Source organism: Micropterus dolomieu, linkage group LG17 (assembly GCF_021292245.1).
Source record: "Micropterus dolomieu isolate WLL.071019.BEF.003 ecotype Adirondacks linkage group LG17, ASM2129224v1, whole genome shotgun sequence".
In the NCBI taxonomy this organism is placed as follows: domain Eukaryota; kingdom Metazoa; phylum Chordata; class Actinopteri; order Centrarchiformes; family Centrarchidae; genus Micropterus; species Micropterus dolomieu.
The window spans coordinates 10,366,791-10,385,466 of NC_060166.1; the positions used below are offsets into that span (position 1 = coordinate 10,366,791).

General features: G+C 40.1%; 1 protein-coding gene across 3 annotated transcripts in view; it reads left to right on the forward strand.

Moving 5' to 3' along the window:
• The first annotated feature begins 3,863 nt into the window (after positions 1 to 3,863).
• The window catches only part of pik3cb (phosphatidylinositol-4,5-bisphosphate 3-kinase, catalytic subunit beta), a 53,509-nt gene continuing 38,696 nt past the window's right edge, over positions 3,864 to 18,676 (forward strand). Inside the window, exons 1-2 of one of the 3 annotated variants that reach the window (XM_046073446.1) lie at positions 3,864 to 4,060; positions 14,914 to 14,993. The gene's annotated coding sequence lies outside the window, so the exon portion shown is untranslated. The remainder of the gene's footprint in view (positions 4,061 to 14,913; positions 14,994 to 18,676) is intronic. The other 2 variants (XM_046073444.1, XM_046073445.1) reach the window with 2 other exon arrangements.

Consider the following 18,676-nt stretch of genomic DNA (forward strand, 5'->3'; position numbering starts at 1 on the left):
GGGGGGGGTAAATAAACCTTTCTTAAAGCATTTTCAGTTATTTACCATTTTCTATTGCAAGCAACATTTTTAACAAATGTTTTTAAACAGTGCATATATTAGGCTTGACAGAGAGGCTGGAGGTTTGTCAATTTTGTGTGAAAATGGTGTACTTGTTTAGTCAGTATGGATAACAGATATTAAGTCAGTGACGTGGTGCTCATAGAAAATACTGTATCATATTTGTAACTTGACCCTGAGTCTGTAGTCCTACAGTCTGACAGCCAGTCTGCCAATGTACTAAGTATTACCTGAAGGACATCCACAGATGAACACTTCCTGCTGCGCTAATTGATATATATTTTACAAACTGTCAGATGTCTGAACACACTTCAAAAAATTAAGAAAATAAAATATCAATAAAAACCCTGGCAGGACTTGGACCTAGATATGGAGATAAAAAGAGGCACTGAGGAAACTGACTTGTAAATCCAGCAATTACAAAGTGATACATGCAAAGCACACTGTAAGCATGACTGTAACACAATGTATTAATCATTGTTTTCTCTCCCAAGCTCGCAGATGATCCCAGGGAGAGAAAAAAAGGTCAAAACTCTTTGTGGTGTCCTCTCCCTGTTGTTTCATGAATAAACAGTCTACAATATAGCCTGCTTATTGAAATGGGACTATAATTGAGCATATTATAGCCTACAATTATGAAAACTAATGAAAATGATATAGGCCTATATACTTGTGTACATACTCCTATATAGTATGTGTGCCATAGGCTACATTTCTTGAGTGACATATAACGTCCACTGCTCACTTCTATCTTGGTTTTGTGAAACAGCCCTCTGTGTGTGTATACTAAAAAAAACAAAAAAACTAATAACACCAGAGTGAGAACATTGAATTTCCCCTTTTGGGATTAATAAAGTAAATTCTTAAATTCTTACTGGCTTGTCAGGACCCTAGCTACTCTGCTTCTGGTTGGCTAGTAGTCCTTAACAAGGCCTACTGTGCATGCACAACTCCCAACAAAGATTTTGTAGAAGTCCTCACTCCGTAGCTAAAACGGATCATTCAGCACACAGGTTGAAAAGAGGAGCAGCAGCAATGTGCAGTATGACAAAAATACGGCGTGAAAATGAAACCATGTAAACCTATTCTGGTAAGCTGCGATGGACTGGCGACCTGTCCAGGGTGTAACCTGCCTTTCGCCCGATGTCAACTGAGATTGGCTCCAGCCCCCCTGTACACAGGATAAGCAGTTGACGATGGATGGATGGATGGACCTATGTAAGGCAGCTTTAACGCCTCAACACTATGCCTGTAGCAATAATGTGAATGTGTGAAAACTAGTTAGGAAGAAAGCACAGAAGTCTAAACGGGGGGCTAAAAGTAATGGATAAATGTTTGAAATCCAGCAGATAGCTGAAAGTAATGACTAAACATACAAATGATTAGCTAATAGTAATGAAAAAATGGCTGGGGCATTCAGCTTCACTGATTGCTGACCAAACCAACCTTAGCCCTCTCATGCATGAAATATTAAAAACATCATCTATATTTTCTTAGGATTCTTTTTATTACTCAAAATTGAGCTAAAAAACAAATCCATTTTCCTTTTTTTAAAATTCTGTTTTATTTTAATATTATTTAACTGTCCACGTATGTGGACATCATGCAACAAAGGAGTAAAATGCCACACATGACATTATGGAATATTATGTTTTGCTATATATTTAAGCTCAATAGTTGAAAATTAACAATAAAACACATATTTTAGGAACAATTGAGAGGATAAACACTCAGGGTGGTATTTATAAGTGTATTTACATGTATGCAGAAACCCAGTAGCATATTGTTATCCTTATCTAACTTAATGTTGAATCATCTCAGTTTTAACACATCAACATCCAACATAGAACAGATTACATAGTTATAGTTCAAACTTGTTTCTTTACATTATGTGACCACAAAGCAGTCAGAAGTGTCAGTGTCAGTGTCAGTCATCTGCTCCAGTGGAGCTGCTCAGTGGCCAACTATGGGTGTACTGCAACGTCTAGCTGTGTACACGGTGAGTGTGAGCTGGGTGTTCCTGTGAGGAGCAGTTATCCCCAGCAATTTTGTGTATAGGACGATAGACTTTAAAATAGTTTTGATTGATGATGAACCAGTGTGTGCAAAAGGTTGCACTGAGCAAACCCCCAACATTTCCCATGACAATCAAAAGTATCATTCCTACACATCAGCCCTGTTTCATAAAGCATGAGCTCATTATATTTTGAAATAAGTAACAACCCGTTTGATCACTAGAGGGCATCAAAGTTCAGCATTGACTGGCAAACTATAGCCTACACTTTTACAGGGCTCTAGCAGCCTGCATATTTCAAAAAATAAATGCCTAATAAAGATGTGTCGTGGCTTAACTTGGTGGCTATGGGCTAAAAACAAGATCAATTAGGCTACGTCAAAAGATAGGTAGGCTATCTTAACGACTCATATGAGGCGGTTCCAATTTGAATGTTGTGCTTGTGTAACAGACTAGACTCCGGGCTTTCATAAAGAGGAGGTTCAATAATATTGTGTTTCCGGGTGAAATCACTACTCAGAAGTTTTGTGCCGGTGGTATGTGGATGTTGGAAGACAGCCGGAGCCCTCCATGCCTCAACTGGAGAACTGCACAAATCAGCTTAAACCAGAAGAAAGAAGATGAGACCTTCACAATAAAAGCCTTGTCGTGTCACTTTCGAACAGCAGGGATCTTTTCAGTCAAGTATGTTGTTTATAAGCGGTAATAAATGCAGACAGTGTTATTGTATCATGAATTCCCATGAATATATATATAATAATAATAACTTATGAGGGAAAACACTGGACAAACGAAGAAAGATGGAGCATCCCACATAATAGATATTTGCTAATGCTGATCTTTAAAATTGTACACTTCTGTTTTGACCTTTAATTTAAACAAAGTGAACAGTAGGATGGACTGACAGGCTGCATTAGTGATGTTGTAATTTGGAAACAAACCCTCGAGCTGCTGTAGCACCCTCTCAAACCCATGGTGAACTCATGGTGATTCACAGCTGTGAATCCTACACTCAGGTGAAACTCATCTGGTTGGTAGTTGGTCAGGGCGGTGCTTATACCTGGATCAAGGAGCACATAGACCTCATAAGGGGGCAACAGCTCTCAGGGTTGCAGTGGATGCCTCTATTGCAGAAGATGCATAGTAAAGAGTCAGCAAAACAAATCGAAATGGTTTGTTTGGTGAAATGTACAGTAGTAGCCTGTGAGCGGTGGAATGCAAAGTATTTTAATTGCCAACTCGAAATAAAGTCATACAAAAATCATACATGTAAAGTCCTAATAGTTGTTAGAGTTTCTCTAGATGACCATTTTAATTGTACTCTGAGTGGAGTGTATTTGTATTACAGTGCAGTTTCTGTAGCTGAAATATTAGCCCACTACAACCCACTATGACTTTCTTGTGTCATCTTTTCTTGGCATACTTTTAATGTATTTTAAACAAACATCTGCATACAGAGTCACACCATTTCAATGCCAGTGAACCAACTCCATCCAATCCAATCTGATTATTCTATCAGATCTTTTTGTGTTTATGGCCTACTACTGACTTCGTGTGTCCGAACTCTGTGTTATAAAACAATGTGAATTCAAATTCAGGGTGGACTTTCCGTTTGATCAAAATGTTGCAGCTTGAGTCTGACGTGGGCTACTAGCTATCATCAGGAAGGGTTTTTATTTTGAACATGTTGAGCGGAGGTCCTGTTTTTCTGTTCCTCTCGCTGACTTGACATTGGTGGCGGAGGGAGAGCTGGCGGAGGAAAAAGCAGTGGTGGTGGTTCACCTTCTGAAATAAACAGGAAGCAAGCGAGCACTCCTGTTCACCTGCGTGATAGTCCTGCGTACGGAGAGGCCGGGCGGAACGCGTGATCTGCCACACAAACATTTTGCATTTGAAACTACTCTGTCGTGACCAGAAATATTAACTTTCAGCTGTTTGTTTTCCCGGTACATTTTTCAACGACCTGACACCAGAGAGTGACTGAAGGTAAGTCCCCGCTTGTGCTTACTAATTACAGACCCCAAACTCCGTTAATCAGTCTGTTAATTGATTTCACATTGCTTAGGCTGCTATCCACAAATAATAATTTCCCTGCCTCCGAGAACATAACCTACTAAGAAGTTCTGCGAGTCCACATTTTTATTCGACACATAACCAGCAAAGTAGTTTGTCAAACAATATGTATGTATATTCATTTCGTCTGGTGGAATTGTTTTATCGGTCATTGCCGTAACGCGACGTCCATTAGCCTGTATTGGACTGTGATGGGCGGTTGTAGCGACCACAGTTTTTAAGTTGCAATTTCATGAATATAAGTGTTTCCCTTGTAGGCCGCTAAGTAAGCTGGATGCCGAATAGGCCAGGAGACCTTGTGGATGTGTTAAGGGTTTAACATTTGTTTGGAGAGTTGTTGACTTAATCCGCCTACCGAGAGAACAACAAATTTAGCCAATTTCTAAATTAAGTTTGTTCAGTGGCCCCCGTAAGAGAGCATAATGTGGAATTCCGGAGTCTTTATACCTCAGGCGAGGTGAATCTGATAAGTGCTTATATTGTAACTTGTTGTTGCTGCGTTTTGGCGTACGTGTTAAATTTCCCCATTCTGACAAAAGTGACACAAGCACTTAGCTATTTTAGGCCCCAGCCTCTGAACTTGGACTTTAACTGTAACCTTAGGTTTTATGAAATAACAGACAAGTTAGTGTCATTTCATATTTTGTATTATCTAAGAAGTTGTCATGTGACAGACTCCTACCTACAAATAGGTAATCATTCTGTTTTTGCAGATCAACCTATTATTTTTCCTCATTGTGATCGGTGACCCCATGGCCATTGGTTACCATTTCAGGAAACCATGATCTAACTTATAAAACTAAATGTAGTCTCAGGGATCATTGGGACACACTATACAGTGCTTACTCCAAGCTGTGTCACTGATGACAACTGTGTCTTTTATTGTTGAGAAATAAACAACAACTCAGACAGAAAAAGAGGATATGAAACTATGGAGAGTAATTCCTTTAGTCAGCTTCTCTGCCATATCCATATGAAGCTTTTGGTTTTATTGGATTCAGTAATGAGATATATCTTTGGTAGGGTTCAGCTGCTATGTAGATGTTCATCCTGATATAGTGGCTCTCAATCTGATTCATAAAAAACCTTCATGAATAAACGTGTGGATTAATATTACCTAGTTTGGGTGCAGTGTCTATTCCAGCCAGTCATATTAACTTTAATTGTTGTAGGTGTGCTTGGAATTGGCAATAAAACATACCTGAAAGATGTATAAGGAGTGTGTTTTAAGTATTTTACAACTAATATGTGAATTGACAGTTGGGCTACTTCTTGAGAATGACTCAGGTTTCAGCATGTCTCTCAGCCATCCTCTTTCTGAGTAAAGGAAAAGGATCAGTGCCAACTATATTGCATGTGTCATACTGTACATGGAAGAGACTGTGACTGCTTGTGTCTGAATGTCCTTGCACATCCTCAGCGTAGATTTTGTGGTGATAATGCCAGGCAACATGAAACAGATGCAACTTTGCTGACAGGTGTGTGCGTGTGCATGGGTGCCCTCATGTGCAGTATGTGTTCAGCACCTAGCCTGAGGGTTGAGCATTATGGCATTGTATGATGTGAGATTTTTCAACTAGTAGATATTTTGCCACGTCATTTCTCGAGAGGCCACTGTCCTTTTATCTCTTACTGTATGAGGGCTTTGTAGACATATAACTTTTGTTTATAAACCTAAAACACGCATAACCTTTAAAAATGATCTGAGTGTTCTGTAGTATTCATTTCCAGTGGTATCCTCTGATGCAGGCATGTAAAAGCATCTTAACAGCAGTTCACACACATTTCCACCTGTGCTGTCCCACACTGTTGATTACTCAAACTTGGATTGATACATGCAGAGACAGCGTCTTAGAGTCACACAGCATGTTACAAAAGAGAACAATTTCTCAAGAGAATTAGCCAACATTTGCTGTTAATTATATTGGCACAGCACTACCACTTTTTGAAATATTGTTGACCAGCTAATGGATTCAAGGATTATTATAGTTATTTCAATCAGGCAATGGTCCTGTCTGCCTTTTGTTAGGCGGGGTCCTCTGTCAGCCCCCCTCTGAGGTAAAGTTAGAGAACACTGATAAGACTAACTGACGTCACTCCACAGACATCAGCCAACAATGCAGCTATTTATTCCCAGCCAGATTTAGTCCCAAAGCAGGCCTCTCCCGAGAAACTGAGCACAAATGAAAGCAGAATTCTAAGTAAGTGTGCCACACAAACAGTTTTGCAGCTGTGGTGACATACATGTCTTGTATCAGTGGCTGGACAAAGTTGAACAGTACTGTTAAGTGAAGTAGTTTTCTGTGGGAGGCTTCTGATATGTACTGTGCTTTAGGGTTAAGCTACCTGAATGACACAGTGTGTTTGGGGCTGAATTAACAGAGGGTGAGGGGGAGAGAGCGAAAGGTGGAATGCAACTTGAGGAAAGGTGCGTTTTTGGTTTCACTGACCAACAGCATGGTGAAATTACAAGGTAAAGCTCGGAGCAAGGAGGCCTGTGGCTAATATAGCCAGACTTACTTAACATACAGCAGTTATGTCAGTAATCAGAACAATAATACATTTTCTTATGTTTCACTGTGCTCAAAGACTGCAAGTTTTACAGTGAAGCACATCAAAACATCAGGATGTGATGGCGTATTGCAGCATGGTAAAACTAAACATACAGTGCAGTCTGTAAGTATTTGGACAGTGATATGTTTTTCATTGTTTTGGCTCTACTCCACCATGTTAGATTTCAAATGAAACAAAGACTATGAAGTAAGATGACTATGAAGTAAGACTTTCAATTTTAAGGTTGTTCGCATCCATACTGGGTGAACCTTGTGGGAAAGTGTTAAGTCAACACTTAAATGTTTTAGTCATTGTTTCATTTTGAATCCAATGTGCTGGAGTACACTCTCTTAATACTGCACTAACAAACTAAAGATACTAAGGTAATATCAGTATAACAGCATGTTCAGAGGATAAATCCAAGTACAGCATAAGAAATGGAAAGAGGTGGATTATGGAAAATAATTACTAGCAATGTGGTGTTCTACAACTGTCAGACAGGTTCTGTTCATTCACACTTCCTGCTGTTAAAGAAATCACCCTTCATTACAGTGAAAGGCTTGCATAACATCCTCTCAAAGAGTTGTATGAAAGGAGACGTAGATGCGTTTTTTTTTTGTTGTTTTTTTCTTGCGTGTGCATGCAAGATGGCTTTCACAATTTCTCTGCTAGCTTACATGATTACATTGTCCTTTTTTGAGCCCCACAATCTCATCTACCATTACTGACCAAGGAAAAGGGAACAATCAGTATTCACTTAAGTTATGTGTAAACTGTACCTTTTTAATGCTTATTCTAAAACTATACATAGGAATGGAAATTGCCATTACTAGAAATGTGACTGAACCCTGAATGTGAAATGAAAGCTGCTGGAATTCTCCACTTTGCTGCACAGCAGGCCGGGACCTGCCAAGGAATGCAGGGAAGACAGCAGGAGAAGTATAGAGGGAGACTTAATGAACAGAGAGAGAAATGCCAGAGAAGGTAAAGTGAAATATATAAGAGGGGGAATCTTAAATGAGTTGTCTGAAGGGATATAAAGTAGTCTACACAGCAGCATAATAAACGGCTCCCTTTCATTCTTGGTGATTAATTTGCAAACAGAGCAGGCTCAGGCTCTTGTTGTTGTGAGGTGTGACATCTTTGATGTGAAAATTCACTGATAACCAGCCTTGCATTCAGCAGCTCTCCTGTCGGGAAAATCAACCCAAAAGACAAACTATAAAAAGTGAATGTTGAGAAAACAATGGTCTACATTTGGTCTCTTATTGCATTAAAACAGTTGCTGTTCAGCTGTCAACTCCCAGTTGCTGCCCATTATGTTCTCTAACTTGTTCGTTCTTTGACTTGGTGTGTAATTAAGCAAGTCAGACAATGAAAATCAGTCAAGAAGCCATTCTGGCAGACAATCGGTGATGATAGTTAGTTTACCAGCATTATGGATGATCAAATATCAGAGGAGCATGTTCTACAAGGTGCAATGTCCAGTTAAAACCACAGACTACCGTCTGCATGCTCTTGGCATGAGATGTCATGGAGTTAATTATACACAAACACAACCACTGACATAGTTGATCCCAGTTGCTGACTGTGCCTAAAACGTGTGCACTTTCCTGCAAATGCCATTGTGGTGATATGGGAATATTGTGGATGACAGCTAATCTGGGATCAGCTGCTGCTGCTGCTAGTATGAAAACATAGGGACACTTTTTATTTTATTTCTTTTTTTTTTTTTTTATATACAGTGTGTTAGTCTTGTGTATCTGAGCAAAAATGGACTTGATGAAAAGAAGAAGCCTTCTGGCTAATGAATATGCACTTTGAGTAAGAAAACAAAGTTCTAATGATTGGTACGACATTGAGATTAATATGTCAAACAAAAACGTGATGATAAAAGCACCAGGCATCTGTGGTACGACACATGGGGTTGTTTGTTTCCTTTCAGATACAGTAGCTTGATGCAGTAACTGCAGCCGCCCTAGATGCATAGATAGTGTTATGCTGCCACCCTAGGGGGGCTCCATCCTCCACTCTGTAACTTGAGTGGGCAAAACCTCAGTTTCACATCTCTATGGCAACGCTTTCTCACAGCACAGGTCTCTGTCTGCAACTGCTGATGACACAAGCGCCCTCTGTCCCGCACACACTCGCTGTAGATGGCATGCGATGAGCCTTGTGATATCTTAATATGCATATAGCCCTATGGTTAAATGTGCACGTCACATTCATGCTGAGGTGCATGCACACAATGCCATCTTACAAACATTCTTCCACCCACGTATCCCCACTTAAATCCCAACTGAAAACTGGTTACATTTGAACTGTATGCATATAAACATGTTGATGTAAGTGTTTGAGTGTGTGTGTCTGTTTGCCTTCTGAGTCATGTGTGCTGCTATACACCAGGCTGAGACGGACCTTTGCTCAGTCAGGCAGCTAGAAAGTAACTGATTTATAGCATCCGAGGGGAACTTTTGAGAATAGACACACGACACACTCCACCTACCTAAGGGCAGCCTCACAATAGCACCTAAAAATAGAGATTGAAGCCAAGTAGCTAAATAAAGGGAGACAGGGTGAAGAAGTGGCCATGAGTGGACACCGATGCCAACAAAACATCTAACTTGTACTTTGATGGCAGTGTTTGTGTCTCATGTGAGGGAGGGTTATAAACATCCCACTGTGCTAATGAGTGGGTGTGTATTGTTTTTAGAAATGGACGGACAGTGCTCCTTTGTTTACGGTGAGGCAGTGATGACGCACGGTTAAATGTAATGGGCCTTCAGACCACACTTGGTTTGGGGAGTGTGTGAAATATATGTGTACTGTTGCATTCCTCGTGCATTCCTTTTGAGCGCATTACGTAAATCGTCAGACTTTCTTGAGTTCATCACAGTGAACATAATTCTCAGTTGTTTTTGTCAGTTTGACATCTTGCTCTGTATTTATAAGCTTGACAAAAGCAGTAGTCAGTGTAGTGAATTTCACTGTACAGGTGCTTCTTATTGTGTCCGCCTCTTGTATATCCATGGTATATTTTGCTTATTTTTTGGCCCAAGGGTTATGCCGTTGCTGGGTACAGTAATAAGCAATGGTGCAGTCTCAGGACAGAGCCCTTCAGGAGATTTGGTTCATTATGCAATACGTCAGGGCCAGGAAAAAAACACCCATTTACAGTAGGAACTCTTGCTGCCATTAATGTCCTGAAGGTAAGTTATTTTGAAAATTAAGGGTATTTATGAGAATGGAGTTGCTCTACCAGTCATGTACCCACATGACCAGTGCAATGAGAAATGGAGGGCATATTGGTAGAAAAGGTGAGGCAGAGTGAGACACTTGGCGGCTGATGAAGCCCACAGTCATTTTTCAATTGCATTCCTCACATTCCTGTACCATAGGATGGGTGGAGGAGAGGAAGGGGGGGAGAAAGTCATATCAAAGTTAGATTCTTACAGTGTGTGTGTGTGTGGGATCCGTTAGTCATCCAGCACAGAGTTGGTTGTATGTACACTAGTCTAATTCCTTGAGATGTTACGTAAAAATGCTAATATGCTAAAAAAAAAAATGCTAATAGTAACTTAATTCTTCACTTATAGGGCTATTACAAACAAAATTGCTAGAATAGGCAAGAAATGTCCAAGAATCTATTTATAACACCAGTGCTCCTTTGCAATGGTTTAACACTGTAGTGTAGACATGACGTTCTCTGCATTAGAAAATGCACTTAAAAACCCACACTGACACCAGAAGTACTAATAATTTCTCATAATACAATCTCTTGTTAGTCAATTACTATAACGTAGGAAATCCAATTTAGTTACAAATCTCAGAGGAGAGTTGGCTTTTTTTTTTTTTTTTTTTTAATGCTAAGAATGTTTTTCATTTGTAAATTTTGGGGGGGGGGGAGGCTGATTTAAGAGAAGCTTTAAGGCGACTTAATTTATTCTTAATTGAATTCTCTAATCTAGGTCTTTAAACTGGAACACAACACTGTCATGCGTTTAAGTAAACAGATGGCTAATGGCCATAGAAATTGAGCTGCTGGCTTTGACACAAAATTATTGAACCATTATGGCTCATTAAAGCCTTGCGCGTTTGCTTAAATAATAATTTTATAGTTTTCCCAATTGTAGCTTTTCAGTTGCAGGTTTTAAAACGGGCTTGTGTAGGAATGCGGTCTGTCGTATTTGAGACAAACTAATATGGCAAAACGCAAACTTGATGCTTCAAAGAACCCCATTTAGAGATCTGTGTGGGATTTTTACAATCTATCGTCAAACACTGATTATTTTCTGCATCAGACCAAAAACAAACTCAAAAAGCCATTGATGTTACAGTGAAGCTGTTTCCAGAAAACTGTGGCAGAGCTAACTTTGGGGTTTGCCCTCCAGCAAAAACATCTTCACTGAACCACTCTATCGTGGTTGCTTAGACTCATCTGATTAAAAAGGGTCAAAGCATCAGTAAAAACAGTCACTGTGGACTATAGCTGCACTACAGGACTGGCGCATGTTCAGAGAGGCTGCCACCCATCAACCATAACCACATCAATCGTGAGTAATATACATCATCAGTGACATCATAGATTTCAAATGTGTTGATGATGTGGTGACCACTAAGACAATAAAATCATTCCCCAACAATAAAATATGGATGAATGGAGAAGTGAGGGTTATATCATAGCCAGAAAAAGCTGTCGGGTGACAAGGAAGCATACAGCGACGCAAGATCGAGACTGAAAGCTGGCATCAAGGAGGCGAAACAGACATCAGCCAATTAATGTTATTACTGACATTTTTAACATCACTCACAGGAGAGTCAACACACCCACCATCGTCTATGTGCCTAAAAAGTCTGCAGAGACTAGTCTGAGCGACTACCGACCTGTGGCACTCACCCTCGTTCTGATGAAGTGCTTTGAGAAACTGGTTCTTCAGCATGTAAAGAACATCCCAGCAAGCCTGGACCCTCACCAGTTTGCTTTCAGAACCAACAGATCCATCTCCACTGAGCCCTCACACAGCTTAAAAAAAAACACACCTACATCAGAATGCTATTTGTGGATTTCAGTTCAGCATTGAACACAATCTCCCCCATGAAACAGACTGGCAAACTTCTCACTCTGGGCTTTAGTGCTGGAGGTCATACTCTGCAACTTGATATTGGACTTCGTCACAAACCGACCCCAGATCGTTCAGACAGTAGGTCACACCTCCTCCATTCTAGTGCTCAACACCGGAGCCCACCAGGGCTGTGTGCTCAGCCCCCTCCTGTTTACGCTGTACACCCATGACTGCATCCCCCGACATGGAGAGAGCTCGGTGTGAAGTCATACAGACACGTGGAGGCCACACACACTACTGAGCCTCATTTTGACTTGTTTTAAGGACATTACATCAAAGTTGGATCGGCCTGTAGTATGGTTTACCACTTTGATTTTGAGTGTGACTCCAAATCCAGACCTCCATGGGTTGATAAATTTGATTTCCATTGATTTTTGTGTGATTATGTTGTAAGCACATTCAACTACGTAAAGAAAGGACTATTTAATAAGATTATTTCATTCATTCAGATCTAGAATGTGGTGTTTTAGTGTTCCCTTTATTCTTTTGAGCAGTGTATATAACATTTGTTTTTGTGATTGGCATAAAGGAACTACAACTGAATCTCGTTATACAACCCTGTGGTGTAAAATGATCTACCTTGTGAACGCTCTGTCTGTCTTGCTCTATCCTAATGTCACTGTAACGCACGCACGTGCGCGCTGTGGATCATGTGATGTATTTAGCTGAATCCAGTCGGGGAGTTAAACATTGACTGTCTCTGGCCTGAGATTTTATCATGTGTTAAACGACACACTTCCTGGAACTGGTCATCCCTTGTCTGGTTTTACTGTAGTAGTGCATGGAGACTACACGGGACTTCTCAGGACGTCGGGAGTCTCGCCTCTTTCTATGAATCTATCAGTGTGCCTGTACATATCATCAGTTGTTTTTGTGTCCCACCCTGGTAAACAAGATGGAGCATCTCAACAACTGGGGGAAAAACAGGAAGTTTACTGGCCCCAGTCAAAGTGTGTGTGTGTGTGTGTGTGTATGGCCTCACTGTTTTTTTGCCTACAGTATATTTGTTTACCATATCGCTCAGTTCACATCTTTGTTTCCATAGTTGCAGCTCTTTGAACTGTAGGCAGATGGTACTGATGGAGAGGCCTATGGACTGCCTTGGGCCCTTTGAGCACACATACAGAGGTCATGTCCTTTGCTAGCTGTTTCATATCTTGACATTTTGAGCCACAACGCTTGAGTTTTTAGGTTTACTAGATAAGTCTTTAGAGAAGCTTGATGCACCAAACCCATATTTGAATGAGGTGACTCTATCCATCCGCGACAGAGCCTAACTGCGTTCATGGACTCTGTAAGTCACTATTAGTTCGGAAGTGAATAGTTGACATTCTACAAGTTTAAATCAACATTATATAGTAATTGTATCTTTAAATAAGTGCTTCAAAATCATTTTGATGGTACACTGACTTGTAATAGGGAGAAAGGTGTCTGTCATTGCCACTACGGGGCTGGAGCGCCGGTTATTGCACATATGTAACATTGAAATCCTGGGCAGGAAACCTATCACGGCGTAATGCTTTACGGCACCACGTCACACAAAAAATACTCTTCAACTCTAGTTAAAAGAAGAAGCTAGCTCTGTATTGTCAGTATGGAACTCATGGCAGACATGTACAGCTGTCCTTATATACCACAGCGGAGAATTACACTGTAGGGACGCCAGATCTCAAAAAACACCAAATCTTACAGAATGTTGCTTTTAATTGCATTGCAGATATGAGCAGGGCTGTATGCTGACTTTACTTTGTTTTACATTTGACTATTTTAAAAACCTTTCATGCTAGAGTTGATCTCAGTGTATCTCAGAATTAACAGTAATGAGATGAACCATTATGCAACCATTATTTTCTATATCACTGTTTGATGATTACTTTATTTGATACACTGTTTTGTCTATAAAATGTCAGAAAAGATGATGGCACCTTAAAATTCCTCTTGTCCCTCAGTCCGAAGGATTCATGTTTTTAGCATATTTATATATATTTGAGTGTTCTTTCTTTTTAAAAGATTACATTTGTTTCGTGAGTTTAACCTAGAGCTTATTTAATCTATACAGGTAACATCTAGTGAATGCTTAAAACAAGGAAAGCATAAACACTGACAGATATATAGATAGATAGAGTAATAAATTGTTCTGATATATTTTGCTAAGTTAATACATTAACAATAAATTCTGCTATATGCTCCATAATAGTTTGGTCCCAGATTTCTTAGAGGACGAGATTTCTCGACTGCAACATTAGTTGCATTAGAGAGCTCCTTTTGCCATTTCAGATTGTATCTGTAAATCTTTTATTTTGAGTGCTAAAAGGATTCAACACCATAGGTGTGATTGGTATTTGTTTTTTCACCATACAGCCTTTTGCTTCCTCTCACTGAAAAATAGAGCTTCTTTATTTGGCTTTTCAACCACTTCAGGCTACAGTGAATATGTCACTGTCAGCGGTTGTTACACGCAATAATTGTCCTTGTTAGAGCTGATAAACATGACTAAAAATGGAAAATGGGAATCATACACTGTTGTTTTCCACTCAGTGTTCAACATACTTTGCTCTGATAAATCTGCTTGTTTCAGAGTTAACTGTTTTTAGTTATCTGTCTTTCCAGAATTAAAAATGCCCGCCAAATGAATATTCTTGTCCAAGCAATTATCCCTTGTGATTTTTTTTTTTTTTTAAATGATCTCCACAGTGGCCTTAAGTGGAAGGGAAAAATTAGGTATGATGAAAAGAGGAAGCAGAGGGAATGGAAGGTAAGAAAAGAGGGACAGTGACGAGGGGTCAGAAAGGGCACTTTGCTTTGTGTGCTCTGTACTTTCTGTTGTCTTATCTCGGATGACGAGGCAGCTGGGGCGTGTTCAGTGTATAATCTCAAAATTACAGAGTAAAACCCACCTTGTTTTATTTTCACTGTTAAATCAATCTCTTTTCACCACTTTATGTATTGTTTCTTAAACTAGTTCTTTACTTTTCTCACCTGACTCTTACAGTGTGAACGAACGAACACTCTCTCTCTCTTAAGGAAACCACATTTTGTGGTTTTCCCCCTCCCCTTAAAGTATTTTTGTTCTGTCCTGTCATCTATCAGATGCAGTGTCCCAGCCGCTATCCAGACACCCCCACCAAGGAGCAGAGGCACAGGAACTAAGAGACTTTAGGAAACAGCAGGTAAAACCTGTGTGTGTGGAGGGCGGGGGGCAGGGGGGGGGCGTGCTCTATCTTGTAATTATCGTGACCTACTTTACCTGCAATGCTGTGTGTGTGTGTGTGTGTGTGTGTGTGTGTGTGTGTGTGTGTGTGTGTAAGTTGAAGAGAAATGGAGTGCTGACTTGGCTGGATGGGAGAGTAGGCCTCGTCCTGACAGGCGGGGAATGTGTGGACATGCTTTGAGATCAGTCTTACACCACCTCTGTTACACTCTTAATGCACTCAATGCATCATTTTTATCATTCATGTATTATATTCTCCTAATTGAACAGTACAACAAAATAACAATTGTTGACTTGTAAATCTCAACTTAAACATTAATGTAATCAAATATAAAACCTAACAGGTTTGAACAGGTATGAGCAGAAACATTTTTCTTTTATCAGGGAGCAGCAGAAACAGTCTGTGTTCAGTAGCAAGTGTCCCTGTTAGAGTGAGGTGAAGTTGCCGAAGTTGAATTATCTAGAACTTTTTGGATGCGACATGTAGCACAAATCATTGAAGAGAGGCTGATCCTTGCTGTTTCAGTTTCCAGTAGGGTACAGTGGGGTAAGACGCGTAAGAGTGTCTATCCAGTGTCTAAATAACTAACTTACATAGATCAACCATAAAGGGGCACGGTGACCGGGGGGCATCTTACCCCACACATACTAATGTAGCATTTTACTACTCCAACCAAAAACTATAAAAAAATCTTTCTTTATAAACAATGAGAGATTATACCTTTTATTTAAAATGACAAAAAAATTATATGAACTTAGGTCAAAATGGCTTTGATCAAATAATTTAAAAAAATTGTGATGAAACAGGAAATTTTTAGTTCAGTGAGATGAGGAGCACCCACAAGAAATGTTGAGGAAAAAGTAGTGACATTTTGTGTTTTTGGTTAGTTGTGATTTTAAGAATGTTCCCCAATACTAATCAGCATGCAGTGTGTAGCTATCCACTTCGCTATGGCATTTCATCGCTTGTCTTGCTTTTGTTTATCTACTTCAACCCACACGCTGCATCCAGCGTAGTCTGCTGAAGCCTCCTTTTGCTGCTTGTTTGGGTGGGTGATTTGCAGGCTGATTAACAACCCACCCCTCCTGTGATCCATGGTTTGACTGTATGTGTATTCAGAGCCAGTGAGCAACGGAACGATCACACTCTCTCACTGTAGTTTCCCAGTGAGCTGATGAGCAGGCCTTTTTTTAGAGCAGATGTTGAGATTGGATGAATGGTAATGTAAAATTAACCATTAAAGTACTGAACTGTGGCACTCTCAGTACTACTGACCCAATTTTTTGATCCAGCCCTGGTTGTCAAAGTGGAGTGTGTGAGTCTGCTGCTTATGAAGTTCAAAATAGTTAATTAGTTTGTCTTCACTCACCATATGCTCTCCTGTTCCTTTACCTTCTAAACATACAAGAGCTGAAACAGTTTATTAATTCATGAATAATGCAGATGATGTAGTAATTTTTAACAATACTCCTAAGTTCTCAAATGGATTAATAAAGAAAATAAATGATGGATAATTCAATAATGAAAATTATTATTAGTTGCAGGTATATGTACATAGTACGGCTGTGCGATATGACAAAATGAATATCCCAATATAGGTCATTATATAGAGATATCGAGAGAGAGAGAGAGAGAGATATATATAATCCCGATTTATAGAATATTTTTGTAAATTCAATGAAATATGACATTTCCAACTAGAAAACTGGATAGATCTCTGCATTATAAAGGTGCGGTAAGTTATAATTATATTACTATAATGTTAGGTAAGTTGTGGATTAGCAAACTGACCCTACTTGCTGCTGTAAAGCTAACAGCATGTCTTGGTGAACTATAAATATGTTCGTGGTCAAGTCATTAAACGTTACCTGACTGAGCCACACATCATGGCTCACACTGCTATATTTCATCTAAATTCCTTCCCTGCAACACCGGCACATGTGGAAGAATGGACTGCGGTGAAGTTAGTTTCAAGTTGGATATTAGTTTTACGTTGTACATTCGAAGTCCAACTTCAGACTACTTCACCATGGTGCATAGTGCCGTTCCCTCACCAAATTATTACGGTGAAGTGTGGAATTTGCGAACAAACGATAGATATTGTCATATCGCACAGCCCTAGTACATAGGCATATTGCATTATTTCCTGCTGTTCACCATGATGGCATGTGCCAGCTGCAGAAACCCACAGAGTAAAAACTGTCTTAACTTCCTCCTCCTCTCACATGCAGTGCTTTATAAATGCTGCAGTACAGGTGCAGCATTGACATCCATCAGCATAAAAATCAGCATTTCCTGCTGTCAGTCTGTGCCGGTGGCCAATAATCATCATGGAGGCCTCACACCTGTGCTCTGTTTGTCTCCCCCTGTACTTCACTCCTACTCAAATGTGGAAAAATAGCTTGATCCCATTATTCATGCTATGTTCAGTCTCCGGCGATCTTCCCACTGACACCACGTATTATCACCACAGAGCAGGGTGAGGTTTAATGGCACTGCAAGATCATCACTTAGCTTCTCATAAGACAAATGAGGAAGGTCTGGGCTGACTGTTAGTTTTTCCCAGAAATGACCTCTTGAGTGTTCTTTCTTGCTTTTAGTATTAATATCAAGCAGTGTGTTGAAACCCTTTGACTCACACAATCCTAGGAAGCCCTGCCCTTGGGCTCATTCTCAGGAGTGTTTGGGTGGCATTATCCTTATATCACTGACCATGCCACCCGAGGTATTACAGAGGTTGTGTATATAATTAGACTAGCCAGTGTTTTCAGCAGGACAATAGAACATGTACTGCTACAGTCAACTAATTATAGATGAGGGTAGGAAAGGGCAGTTTACTTGCATGCAATGTTATATTCTGTCTACAGTAACAAGAGATGTATTTGTGTCTGTCTCTGGAGATAACAAAGATATTAAAATATATTTGGCATTGATCCATGTGGATAACATTGGCTTGGGTGTGCCATATTAATAGTTAAACAGAAAGGGACGCTATGGCAGGGCAGTGTGGGTAGAGTCGAGCAGTCGGAATGCATGGATAGATGTATAAATTGGAAAGGCTGACATCGGCGTGTCATTTACTGTAACTAAGTGTTCCCAGCAACCCAGTCACCTCTATAGCGAGATGACAGCCAGAGCCAAGAAATGTCTCCCATTTCCAGGCGCGTGTGTGTGTCATTCAGTGCCAATGTGTGGCCCTTTTGTTTATGAGGGAGATAAATGGTGGTTTGGCAAGATGTGGGGAGACCGATACTGAAAAATCCGCTGTGTGTGTGTGTGGGAGCTACATTCCCCACTCAGTGTTATTTTTGTCCATTTCTTCCCAGTCTTTGCACTTTCCCAATATGATCAGCAGCTGCAGTCTGCGGAGGCTGTGTGACCGTCTGTGACGAGTTCTGATTTTCTTTAAATCTGTTTTCAAACTTCCCACTTTTAAGAATCTCATTGCAGTGAAATGTGTTTCGGTCAGTGACCTTATACAACCTCTCAAGCAGCGCGTGTTCTTTTGCTGAACTTGTTTTCCACACACACACTGTTGCGGTTGTAAATGATGCAAGTAATGCTATGCAGAATAGTAGCACTGTTGTTAAAATATTGCCCAAACTTGATAATTTTCTTCAGCTAAAACAATTAGACCCGTG